The following is a 13648-nucleotide window of genomic DNA, read 5'->3' as shown; positions in this document are numbered from 1 at the left end:
CTGGTGAATCACTGTTTTTATGCCCTATCTATAATGGGTCGTCCAAAACCGCACACAGTACTCCAATTGCTGCCTAATGTGCTTCCTTTTAAAAAAAAGGCACTTCTAAATGCAGTAACCCCCACTCTGAATGACAAAAAAACAACATCTTAATCATATTGGTGCATAATCTCATGCTTGAACTGTCCCCCAATCCATGTTTTCACACTTGGTGGAGAGCTGCACCTTGTACTGCCCTGTTCCAAACATAGCATGAATTTGATGCAGTTTATAAATTCAAACTGTGGCCAGCTATTTTCACTAAAGAAAGCCTCTTGTCTTCAAGACAGGCAGCATGATGGAACTCCAAAAGCAGTGATGTACTTGTGCAGTCATGCCAGCCAGTCATTCTTTTTTCACCACCATACAATATACCTGCTTGCATATTATTGCTTAGGTATTTTGACAGCAACAGTGAGCTTAGAGCTCACTATACAGTAATTAAAAAGTACATTATGGGCCAGGTGTGCTGGAGATTCAAATCCTTCAGACTCAACCCATGTGACTCTGCCCTTCCCAAGCATTCAACACAGGCCGAGAATCAGAACTTCGGATTCCAACTGGATCTCCCATTTGAAAGTCCAAAGTTCTCGCACGGCAACAGGGTAAAGAATCGGTTATGAGAGAGGCTCACTATAATAACCTGAATATTATTCTCTTTAATCTGCTGCATTATTTACTACCTCACACCCTATAATTACAATATTTAAAAAAATATTTTGCCTGGGAGCATATGGAAATTATTTATTGTCTATATAGTGATATAAAAAAGCTGAAGAATTCTGCAGCGAATGATTCTGTTCATTTTGAAGCGAGCTTTAGCTCCAACTTTTTGCAGATTCACCAAAGGAAATCATCTTAAACCCATCAATTGATGTGGTGTTGGCACACTTGCAAAGTAAACGAAAAGGTGCTTTCTTTGAAAATATAAATGCAGGACTATTGGAAGTTAAACACCTTCCAAGAGATGCTCAGCATTTCTGTGATTATTCACAGCTCACATGCATAAATCCTCACCGTTTTATACGAACCTGCCAAGCAATGGTTATACATTTTTAAAAAAAAACAATTCTATTTAACAAAAAAGGGATGGGATGTCATCAACATTTGTTCCGCTATAATTGCCAGCCTTATCATTTCAAACCTGTCGTCAGAAACGTGTTTAATTATAAAATGCCTGTGGGTCAATTTTAATTTTTCTTGGTCCAGTTAATGAAAGCAGTGGTTTGTTTTTAAGAGAAAATATATATATATTATATAAAAAAACCACCTTTCTCCAGTGGTAGCATCAATTATTTATTAGGATTGGAGTGGTGCATTTGTGGGCTTTTTTTTGGGCTACGTCCATGAACAAAGCCACCCAACGCTTATCCGGTGCTGCTTGTAATAAGTCTTGCAAGATGCATTCTAAGTTTAATAAGCAAAAGATGTTTTTGTATCCAAAAAAGAGATTTATGCAGAGTAAATGTGATGGTGGCGAATGGCTCAATTTCTTTCATTTAATAACTCACCACTTTTGAATGCTATTGAACACAGTCCTGGTTCTGTGGACTTTGCATTGCCTTAGACAACCCTATTGCTGCCAAACAAACAATCTCAGCTGCGTATTCGAGTGAAATATTTTTAATAGTCTATCTTTTTTCTTAAAAAAAGGTTCGACATTCTGCCTAGATGGACTAAAAGCACACAAGAACTACAAAATCCAAAATTGACCATGCTGGGCAGTAATTACACAAAACCAAGAAGCTTTCCCTCGCCTTACCCAAGCTCGGTTACCTCATTAACCCAGGGTGATGGTTATGCTGCTGCGGCATTTTGTAGCAGCCCATGTCCTGCCCAGCATGGTCAATTTTGTGCCTGGTTCATGCCATTTTACCCACAAGAACCATCTCACAATTCCCATTAATATACCAGTATAGGCTTGCTGAATATGGCTTTTGCTCTATTCCCCCATAATCTGTACTAAAGTCTTAGGGAAAGAGATAAACAACAGAGCGGCTTGTCTGTGCTTTTCAGTCGCATTCAGGATTAAACCCTGTACATATTTGGAATAGTGCAATTGAGAGAATTTTAGATGCTCTTTACATTGGGAAGTACTATAATATAAAATTTTATGTAACCTAAAATATCATGTGCAAGAAAAAACACACACACGGCAAACTTAAGAAGCATTCGCCTCAAAATAGCAGTTGCTGGAGTTTTAAGAAATCATTTAAAAAAACATTCTGCAGAATTACTAAATGTATATTTACGTCTTTCTAAACTGAAATGTATTTTTACATTTCTGCTCCATTACGTTAAACCTTAACCAGCTCAGCAGTGTTAAAACTGAAAGTGACAAGACTAAATGCAAATAAAACCAAAAATAATTTTTAGAAACACACTAAGCAACACAGCCTACAATAGACTCCTTTACAGGGGGTTGAGAGGTTACCCCAGTAGCAATGACAACATGTAACTGAGCCGCACGGATGGGATGGCAGCAGGGGGTGCTACAACTGTCCAAACCCCTCTGGGACAGGGAAGGTGAAACAGCAGTCAGCTAATGATGCAGTTTCCGATTCCAATCCAGTGTATCCCTTGCTTGTGTATGAGCCATCAGGTGAGGTCAGAATCTTGGCTCATTTGTGAAAAATGGCCACAAAGTACCACAGCCACCACCTTCGTGGCGGGAAGGAAGGGGGGGGGGGGGGGGGATGAGAGAAAATTTGCCACAAAATGATACATTATTAAATGAAAATTATTAAAAGGGGGAAAGAGAAGGTTTTGAATTTTAACAAGGGTGCTATCAAAAACACGCCTTAAATCAATGTTATGGAATGTCCGACATCTGATTTAGATGCACATTTTGATTGCTCTATCCCACTCCTACTTTCTCCCCTCCTTTGATGGAAATGCAGACTCATGCTGAGGTATGGTTTCAGGAGCATTGGACACCCACTGGCGCCTTCATGAAGGGGCTGTTGATCACGGACAAACGGAGATAGCGCTGGGCATCACAGCTCAGCCTGGTCTTGCCCTTTTTACATGTGCACTTTCCAGCCAGAGTCAGTGGATAGCAGTCCTAAGGGGGAATCTCTGCCCTATTTCCCAACCCCCACCCCGCCAATAATTCCCTTTTGTCCCAAAAACAAACAGGTTTCTTAAACATTAGCATCAGCTTGAATGCAACTCAGCTGTTGTCCAAGTTTGGCCAACATAAACCAACAGGTGGGCATCACTACCAAATCCCACACCATCCAAATGTACACTGTCATTCTACACTACCTATCAACGACTTGCATTTATATAGTGCCTTTAACATAATAAAACATCCCAAGGCGCTTTGCAGGAGCTTCTTAAAAAGGAGAGGGGTGGCGGTGCTTAGGGAAGTAATTCCAAGCTTAGGGGCCTAGGCAGCTGAAGGCACAGCCACCAATGGTTAAACGATTAAAATCGGGGATGCACAAGAGACCAGAATTGGAGGAGCGCAGAGATCTTGGAGGGTTGCAGGGCTGGAGGAGGTTACAGAGATAGGGAGGGGGGGCGAGGCCACGGAAGGAATTGAAAACAAGGGTGAGAATTTTAAAAATCGAGGTGTTGTCGGATCGGAAGCCAATGTAGGTCAGCGAGCACAGGGGTGACGGGTGAACGGGACTTGGCGCGAGTTAGGATACAGGCGGATGAGCTCAAGTTTACGGAGGGTGCAAGGTGGGAGGCCGGCCAGGAAAGCATTGGAATAGTCAAGCCTAGGAGGTAACAAAGGCATGGATGAGGGTTTCAGCAGCAGTTGAGCTGAGGCGGGGCGGAGACAGGCAATATTAAAGAGGTGGAAGTAGGCAATCTTGATGATGGAGCTCATCTCCGGGTCAAATAGGATGGCAAGGTTGTGAACGGTCTGGTTCAGACACAGACAGTGGCCAGAAAGAGGGTTGGAGTCAGTGGTGAGGGAACGGAGACCAAAGACAATGGCTTTGGTCTTCCCAAAATTGAATTGGCAAAATGTCTGCCAATAATAGCAAGTGCTCATTTAAAGTAAGTAAAAGGTCACCAGAAAAAATAAATCCACAAATGCACTTTTAAAAAAAAAGTTTTGCTAACATGAAGGCAACAATAGATAGGCAGAGTCAAAACCAGACAAAGGTTGGTCAGACACGTCATTGTCTGTTAACTCATTCATGACATCGCCCTGTTGTATGAAACAATAGAAAAATAGATGTAAGCTGGATTGTTTACATTGACATACAAACCTGACATGGGTTCTCCACCAATACAAGGCAAGCAAAGCTCACAAACTGGGTCTACTGAATCTCCTAAAAGGGGTTGTCAGCGTTTTTAAACGCCCAGATGACTTCCAATGGACTCAGGATCCACGAGTCTCATGGCAGGAAGGCACGTGAAGTATGAACATGATAAAAATATTGTTTTTTTTTTAAAATAAAAAGGTTATACTGGAGTAATATGACTGCCAAGGGCTTATCTTTGGACGTACCCCATCTATTCCTTTAAACATTTAATTCCCACTTACTGTGATCCTCCATTTAAGCAGCTAAACAATGGAGCAGACCTCCTGGAATGACCCAAGCCAAGGTGATATCCCTGGATTGAATCCAGTTCCTAATATGGGCATCAGGGATCGCTCTCTGATTCCACACCAAATCGGAACGATCTCAGTTCTGCTTTTAAGTGCTCTGCAGCCTTATTTTTCTCTCCTCTTCTCCTGAAGGTGCCAATTCTCATTGGGACAGGCGGTACCTTGCCAGAATCACCATCCTTCAGGTTTGAGCAGGGGCAGGAGACACTGGCAGACTATGACCATAGGAGGTCATAACAGCCAAACACAATTCCATTATCAGCCAACATGATCAGGAGATGGAATCCAGGCACGTTTTCCCCTCCCTAGCCCAAGGGCGTGGACGCCACATTGTACCATCCCAATTGTTGCCACAGCTAACTCAACACTGATAGGTCTGGCAAAATCTGGCACACATCCTTGTGCTTGACTTTTAAAAAAAAAGGAAAAAATAAAATCAACTGCTCAAACTGAAAAAGACCCTGCATTTTTATAGCACCTTATCGTGCCTCCCAGGACGTTCCTAAAGCATTTCACATGCAATAAATTGCTTCTGAAGTGCAGTTACTGCTACTGTGTAGGCAAAGCAATAGTAATACTGTCACCCATATTAAAAATTGGTCGCACTCTTTTGACTTTCGTTAAGGCAACACATCTGCCCCACCTTTTGGCTACTGAAATTCATATACAGTACACAGTGAAGCAGCCCTGTAAACCTGGGACATATTGACAGTTAAGTACTCTCCTCCATTGTCTTCCTCATTTAATTAATTAAATAATAAATCACCGTACGACAACAGTAAATTTGAGCACGTTCAGGAAACGTTCCACCTTGTCGTGAGGTGCAGCGCCCAGGGTTCAATTCCAAATCCATATTTGGATGTGAAATCTTTGCTGAGGGACTTCAGGCCCCTTTCGAACTGCTACATCTACGCTGCTTGTCTCCACACATCAGCTGAATCTGCATAACTCGGAACAAGGAAAATTTTTTTTTTTTTAAAAAACAGGGAGACCCAAATTCAGCCAGTTTGCATCTGCGTGAAAGAAAATTCAAAACCCCAAACAGCAAACCGTAGAAGTGTAGTTAAATCTGCAGAATGAGAAGCCCGAAACCTCAATGGCAATGGAAAAACAACACAGCACAAAGCTTATGGTGAACCCCAGTAAAGAGTTGTTTAAAAAAAGGCACTTCAGTGTTTCCTGGCATATGTGGTGTGGGGAGGGGGATAAAATCTCAGATTGATACATTACAGAAAGAAGCCATTCGGCCCATCATGCCTCTGCTGGATCTTTGAAAGAGCTATCCAATTAGTGCCATTTCCCTGCCCTTTCCACATAGCCCTGCAAATTTTTCCCCTTCAAGTATTTATCCAATTCCTTTTTGAAAGTTACTATTGAATCTGCTTCCACCGCCCTTTCAGGCAGCACATTCCAGATCATAATTCGCTGTGTGAAAAAAATTTCTCCTCATCTCCCCTCTGACCAATTACTTTAATTCTGGTTACTGACCCTTCTGCCACTGGAAACTGTTTCTCCTTATTTACTCTGTCAAAACCCTTCATGATTTTGAACACCTCTATTAAATCTTCCCTTAACCTTCTCTGCTTGGAGAACAATGCAGGATTTCTTTTTAAAAAAAGTTGCTTTTTGAGAGGATATTTAAACAGACCCAGGTGAACAATACTGTTGCTTATATAGAGTCCAAAGTAATTCTTCCCTGCAGCTAACACACAGGGTGTTATAAAATGAACTGTCACCATTAGTACTGCTGTTTTGAAATGGGGAGCTGGGGGCAAGGGAATTTCCCATTCTGAATGGAATTGCAAAGTTCATTAGAACATGACGACCAAATCATGTTCAGCTGCTTAAAGAGGTTAGTTTGTAAACTGAAGTTGGGAGAGGGAGTAAAGAGGGTGAAATTCTGTGGAACTTTACGCGGGGAAAAAAAATTATACAACCTATTTATTTTGCTTTTTACGCTTCTCCCAATTATTATAATTTAAATTTCTTGGAGCTTAAAATAAAAAAAAACAGAAAATGCCAAAAACACGTAGCAGACCTAATGGTATCTGGAGAGAGGAAAGACAGGACTGCGGACCCCATCTGGAGTATTGTGTTCAGTTTTCAGCACCGAACCTCAGGAAAGATATATTGGCCTGGGGGGGGGGGGGGGGGGGTGGGGGGGGGGGTACATCGCAGATTCACCAGAATACCAAGGATTAAAGGGTTACATTATGAGGACAGGTTGCATAAACTTGACTTGTATCCCCTCGAGTTTAGAAGGTTGAGGGGATAATCCAATCGAGGTGTTTTAACATGATTTGACAGGGTAGATATAGAGAAGATATTTCCTCTGGTGTGGGGGAATTCAGAACAATCTTAAAATTAGAGCTAGGCTATTCAGGAGTAAAATCAGAAAGCACTTTTTCACAAAGGGTATTGGAAATCTGGAACTCTCTCCCCCAAAATGCTATGGATGCTGGGGGTCAATTGAAAATGTTAAGACTGAGATCAATAGAATTTTGTTCGGTAAAGGCATCAAAGGATATGGAGCAAAGGTGGGTAAATGGAGTTGAGATACAGATCAGCCAGGATCTAAATGAATGGCAGAACAGGCTCGTAGGGCTGACTGGCCGATGTTGAAGGTCTAGTCTCTGTCAATATCGAAAACATTAACCTGTCTTTCCAGATGCTGTGCATTTCCAGTAAGCATAATACTCAATTTTTATTTCAGATTCCAGCATTTGCAGTTTTCCCCTTTATCTTTGAGTACTTACTTCATAAAGGCAGTCTAGCAAAAGGAATGATCTCTAATTCTAATTGAGAAAAATGCCTTCCCCCTGCCCCCCAAAAATATAAATAAATTTTTTTTTCAAAATGCTGGAAGTAGCAAAGCCACTTTCAAACATTCGTTTAATTTAGGTCTCATTTTGCAGTCTGTATCTTATGCAGTATCGAAAATCACCCGGTCATTAATAAAGTCCATTGGTAGGACACACAGCTCCTGGGCACTTCAATTGTGGTAGTAAGGTTTTGCAATGTGTTGGATTCATAGGGACAGGGGGAGAAAGAGAAAAAACATGGATGGCAAGTTACCTGGGCTACTCCTGTACATTGTTGATCAATAATCAGCACCAGAGCAACACTGATTGACCTTTTTCCAAGCTCTCTCACTTACACTTTCTGCCAGGAAAGGTACATTGCAAAGATACACCCAAGAAAGAGCACAGGAAGTACAAAAAAAGCATTTTTAAATGCTTTTTGTGCTTCTCTTAAATCTATAGCATCCTGATAAGCAGTATACAATAGTATGCTTGTGTGTCAGATATGCAAGCAGATGAGCTTGACAATAAGCACACACACTCACTCCACTTAGGTCTGACTTTTACAGAAATATTTGAAAACAGCAAGTCAGCTCTTTTATTGATTCCTTACAGTGCAACAATCTAGTCAAATGAACACAGCGTTGATGACTTCATGTTTAAACTTTCTTGATTTGACCATTAGAAAAGCTTTTAACTATTTTGTTGTCATTCCTCTACAAAAGACACATTGACAACAATGTAACTTTAATGGGTTTTCCCACAAGACATGTTACAGTAGATGAAACTCACAGCAGATAAAAAGTCAATACTGTACATGGCAATCCACTGAATTATTCAGTCGAAATTGCAAAAACAAAAATTTCTGAATGTGCACAGTCCCATATAACGTGCATCTGATCCCACGAGTGTGGGTAAAAGACCTCGGAGATGAAAATTCCAATTTGTCTTTTTGGGAAGACATGCGCTCAGGGTTTATTTTTAAAATCTTGTTTTATTTAGGAATTGATTAGATTGATTGCGCCTGTAGCATTGCACACACGACAACCTAACACATCATGTACTTGGAAAGAGCCAATTAGTGACCCTTCAATAAACAGCCATCACAACCAGCTCTTGATTCGGGGTTCCAAGATATGAAGCTTAACTTTTAGTGCAGAACAGCACTATTTAATTGGCCTTAAAAAAAAATCAAGCATGCTCAGCCTTACAATTTACATCCTCAAAATTAAACAGAGTTTCCACTTCTTTCCCCAGGAGAAAGTTATCTGAATACACAACTCCTGTTGCAAGATATATATTAAAAAACTGGGTTATGCATCTGTACTGAGGTCCATGCACTGAAAAGCAATTTGGGAAAGCTAGCAGATAGCATTAAAAGGTAGGACTCAAAATGGAGTTTCATCAAACTCCTTTACATTGCTGTTTGATGTCAATCACCTCACCCTGCAGTTTATATTTTAGTGCATTTAAAGTGACTTAAAAAAACTTAAATTAGAAGTTACAAATTATTTGACATAGTTACAATCTGTTCAATACAGCAAATCACTTTTAATAAACATGCAGATACACATTTCCCCAGCTCTTACAGAAAAATTGATTTATACAGCAAATTCAGTACATTTCCTTGTTTTCTGTGTGTATGTGTATGTGTATATATAAAAAAATTCATTCCCCTCACAACTATAAAACTGTTTTTGTAGAATAGAATATTGGTATATATAATTACACATTTCTGCAGCTATAGTATAATCTGAAGGAATGAAAATAAACAGGAAGCAAGGAATCACTGACCCAGACAGTATGAAAGATTATTTACTGTTGTTACTAGTTCTACAGAAAATTAAATCTACCAATTGAAGCGGTATTAGTTTCAGGTCCCACAGGGTTAAAGAGACACCCATATTGGTGAAACACCTTGGCCAAAGATCTGATTAAATAAGTCATCTTTATCAAAAGGATTACACACAAGCTGCCCTTAAACGAAGAAACCAGGGTTAAACCTGGAGTGGTAGATCATTGAATTTAATCATTTTACCTTCTGATTGTATTCCCTGGCGATAACCTGCCAAATGTGCGCTACACACAGGACAACTCAAAAGCGGCGGGGCGGAGGGGAGGGGGGAGGGAGGTAGGGAAGGAAATGGGGGCAAGATTGCTCCGAATTGAGCGATTTTTAAAAAAAGAACAATGTAGGCATTCGGCCGCAGCAATGTTCGGTGTAGAGAATTTGTCGTTTTATACAAAACGACCGTCGTGTTTTTTTCCCCCCTCTTGGGGGGGGGGGGGGGGAATCTCAAGTACCTTTTATATTAAAAAAAACATAGATATATGAAAAAAATCTAAATCGATAGATTAGAAACGGGTAATCGGAAACACACACAAAAAAAAAAGTTTATACTTTCAGCTTTTCTGATCAATACCTGCTTTGACCAATGGCGCTCACGCCACGGGCGCCAGTTCGACTCCACTAAAACCCGATCAACCAAATTGTCCGATATATTACATATATTTATAAAAACACACTGCTTCAGTCAAAAGATGCAGAATAATCCCCTCCAAATTCTCAATTGGCTTCGATCGATTTTAAGCCATGAAGGGAGGAGGAGGGAGGTGGAAAGGAATTTGTGTCTCGATGGTGGGGAGGGGGGAGAAAGAGAGAGGGGGAAAAAAAACCTTTCGTTTAACAACAGGCTTACAAAAAAAAAGAGACATGACCACATCTTGCCAAGCTGGTATTGCTGCCTTAAGGAGTAGGCACCACACAAGAGAGAGAGAGGCTCCTCCACTTTTAGTGGCATAAATCGTACAGCAAACTGCCCCCGCCCCCACTCCCCTCCAAAAAAAAACAACACAAACCTACACTGACTCCACACAACCCAACCTTTCTGCAAAGGGGAGGGAGAGTGGGGGGGGGGGGGGGTCAAGAAACAAAAAGAAGCAAAGTTGTGACGGATACCTTGATACATCCGCCGAGGCTTTCAGTGTACCACACCAGGACTCATCTCACAGTCTTTCCACCGCCATCTTGCTAGCTAGTGACGTTGGTATCTCACCCCTGACCCAATATTTGAATAGAAGCCAAGAGAGAGAGAGAGAGAAAGAGGAAAGAGAGAGAGAGAGAGAAGGGAGGGGGGGGGGGGGGGGAAAGAGAGAGAAAAAAAGCCCGTGCCAGTTGTGCAACATTGGAAGCTGACACGCGAGCTGCAATGTAGCAACTTTCCCACATTAAGCAACATTGTTACTACTTAGAAATATTGCTACTTGGCATCAAATTGGGGGGGTTGGTGGGTTTGAGTTACTTTGTATTCCCTGGGAGCAAGGACCGCGGAAAGATCTCTCTCTAAAATAGAAATAAATATATATATATATATATAAAAATGTGTTTTATTCCCTCTCTCTGCTAATTTTATTCAGGTCCTGCTCACAGAGGAACTTCGTTTACCAAGTCCAAGGCAGCTGCAATGTATCATTCATGCCAAGACCTGCAATTTATTTTTTTTCTTCGGTTAGCAATGCCATGCCACAGGCATTTTAAAACAGCGTGTTAAGGTTCTCATTTAAAAAAAAATATATATATAATTATATATATTTCAATTTTCAAAATTTAAAATGACCTTCCATTTATGAAATGGTGCTGCTGTATATTCGACCCCCCCCCTCCTCCTCCTCATATCTTTAATTTACTGAAAGCCTCTTTCAGCCAAAAAAAAGAGAAGGATTTTAATTGTGAATAAAGGGTATTGAAGTACCCTACGCTAACAAACAAAAGATAAGCTCACAGATGTTCCCATCGGAAATGAATTCATTGAAGAAACCCCCCCCCCCAGCCCGCCCACACGCCGATGGGATTGGTTGTTTTGGCGTTATTGGTTTCTATGGGTAACGTGTATGGTTATGAGCACTATCTGTTAAATATCGTCACCGCACATCTCATACCATATTTGGCATTAGCCATTGATTCCTTTATATATATATTGTCAAACACTTTTTTGCAAAAAAATCGTTACTTATTGCATGGAATTCACAGAGCGATTGTGCGCTTTAAAAAAATACTTGTTCTAATTTCTTGGTGAAATATCCACACTTTGGGTTGATTAAGGGGGAGGGTGGCACACTGAATCCTGCGTAGCGCCCGTAAGATTAATTAAAGTGACAAGCGTTATGTGCCCCTGGTGACAAAAGACCGAGGCCCCTTTAACTCAAAAGGCTGTGTCAAACTGCAACGTCAGCTCTGGGAATGGAAAAAGGCGGATGATGATCAAAGATATTCTCCAACCACCCCCTCCTCCTCATTTATTATTAGTAATAATTCCCCAGAACTGTGCAGTGAGCCAATTCTTTTCAGCACAAGAGTATAATGCGAGGCAAACATGTTTTAGCATCGTTTTTTTAAAACCAGTAGCGTCCAAATACAATGTAACTAATCCGCTCCAAAAAAAAACCCGGCAACTTTGTCGGAATGTACGAATTTCCCTGACACCTTGTGGCTTTCTTGGCAACTGCAACCGACTTGGTCACACTGTATTTTAACACAAACCCCACCCCCAGAAAATGCTGGTAATATTCAGCAAGACAAGGCATCATCTGTAGGGGAGAGGAACATAGGAACTGCAGTAGGCCATTCATCTCCTCGACCTCCTCACCCCACCATTTGCCTGGCCCTGTACTTGCTTAAAAACTTAATTCTAACTTCTTCCAGTTCTGACGAAAGGTCATCGACCCGAAACATTAACTCTGTTTCTCTCTCCACAGATGCTGCCTGACCTGCTGCATGTTTCTGTTTTTATTCCAGGTCCTGTCAGCCAGCCAGTTTGACCACCAGCCGGCCCTGGACCCTGGACCCTGGCCATTAACCAGCCTGGAATTTGACCACCTGACAACCCCCAGACTCCTCCAGCAAAAAAAAAGCCCCAAGCTTTTCTAGCCAAATCTTCGTCACTGAATGCCAACCAGCCCAGACTCCAGCACCCAGCCAGGCCCCAGACTGCTCAAACACCAGTCAGGTCCCAAACCCTGATCCACATTCTCAAATCCCTTAACACAGCATCTTATGTGCATAGGTCACCCCACAGTAACATCTGTGTCCACCGGTGCACATGTTTTGGCTGCCATTCTGGGCCGAATGCCCTTCCTGTCTGTCAGTTGTCTCTTGTTCTCATTGTGACCCCTTCACCCCCTAGTTCCCCCTTACAGTTTGTGTTATCAACACTCTGCACTTTCACCCATCTCACTGCACTGTACCCACTCCACCAGTTGCTATTTTTTGCTTATCTCCTTTTCTACCCAGGTCACAGGCCTGAGTCCCTTCACTGCATTCCCAGTGGCACAGGCAATTGGCTTACCCAGGGCACAATGCCAATTGCCTGATTTCCCTCTCCCACTGCACCCAGATGCTAACCTTGCTAACAGGAGGGGAGAGAATCAAACCTCTCTGATCTTCTCACTGTCCCTCTCTCCATTCCATTACCTTCTGTTTAACTCTTCCCCCATCATTGTAGGTCTCTCTTGCAACATCAGATCTGAGGGCCCAGACTTGAGTGTACATGATCCATGACCAGCCGAGCCATCCATCGCCTGATCTGGCTTGACCACCGCAAGTGTTAATTATATCTGTGATTTATATGAATTGGTGTTAATTGTATTCAGGTGGTTGGTTTCAATTGGGGACCCTCGTATCCTTTTTAAAGGAGAACTTATCTGGGGCCAGGGGGTGTGTGTGTCTGTGAGTGAGTAAATCTCTGTGAATAAAGGCTTGGAAGCAACTGAAGACCAGGCTCTGGTATTCTATCCTTCACTACCTGACTATCCAATTGTAACATGGTAGCAGGGAATAGTTGCCTAAAGGTGGAGGCTGGAAACTTCAAGAAATGTTGCCATTTCCTTTCTGCTGTCAAATCCTGGATTATCCTGGAGGGTCAGGACTAACGCAAACATTTCTCCGCCACAAACTGCCTCCTTCATTACAACAGTGACTACACTTCAAAAAGTATTTCATTGGCTGTAAAGCACTTTGGGATATCCAGAGGTTGTGAAAGGTGCTAAATAAATGCAAGACTTTTCCTTCAACCTTCCTTCCACCTTCGGTTCTGATGCCACAATGCAAGGATCTCATGGATTTTTTTTCATCTCCAAAACTGCCATCATCCACTTAAGCTGCCTCAGCCTCCTGTTACCCCGTGCCCCCCCCCCCCATTGTCCCAAATCACCTCAGGTCTCTGCCTATCCTAACCCT

General features: G+C 41.9%; 1 protein-coding gene across 1 annotated transcript in view; it reads right to left on the bottom strand.

Annotated features, from left to right (window-relative positions):
* hic2 (hypermethylated in cancer 2) overlaps positions 1-10453 on the bottom strand; it is a 68502-nt gene extending 58049 nt beyond the window's left edge. Inside the window, exon 1 of the mRNA XM_068006093.1 lies at positions 10373-10453. The gene's annotated coding sequence lies outside the window, so the exon portion shown is untranslated. The remainder of the gene's footprint in view (positions 1-10372) is intronic.
* Positions 10454-13648: the final 3195 nt, after the last annotated feature.

Source organism: Heptranchias perlo, chromosome 25 (assembly GCF_035084215.1).
Source record: "Heptranchias perlo isolate sHepPer1 chromosome 25, sHepPer1.hap1, whole genome shotgun sequence".
NCBI lineage: Eukaryota > Metazoa > Chordata > Chondrichthyes > Hexanchiformes > Hexanchidae > Heptranchias > Heptranchias perlo.
This window is presented reverse-complemented; position numbering and strand designations above follow the sequence as displayed.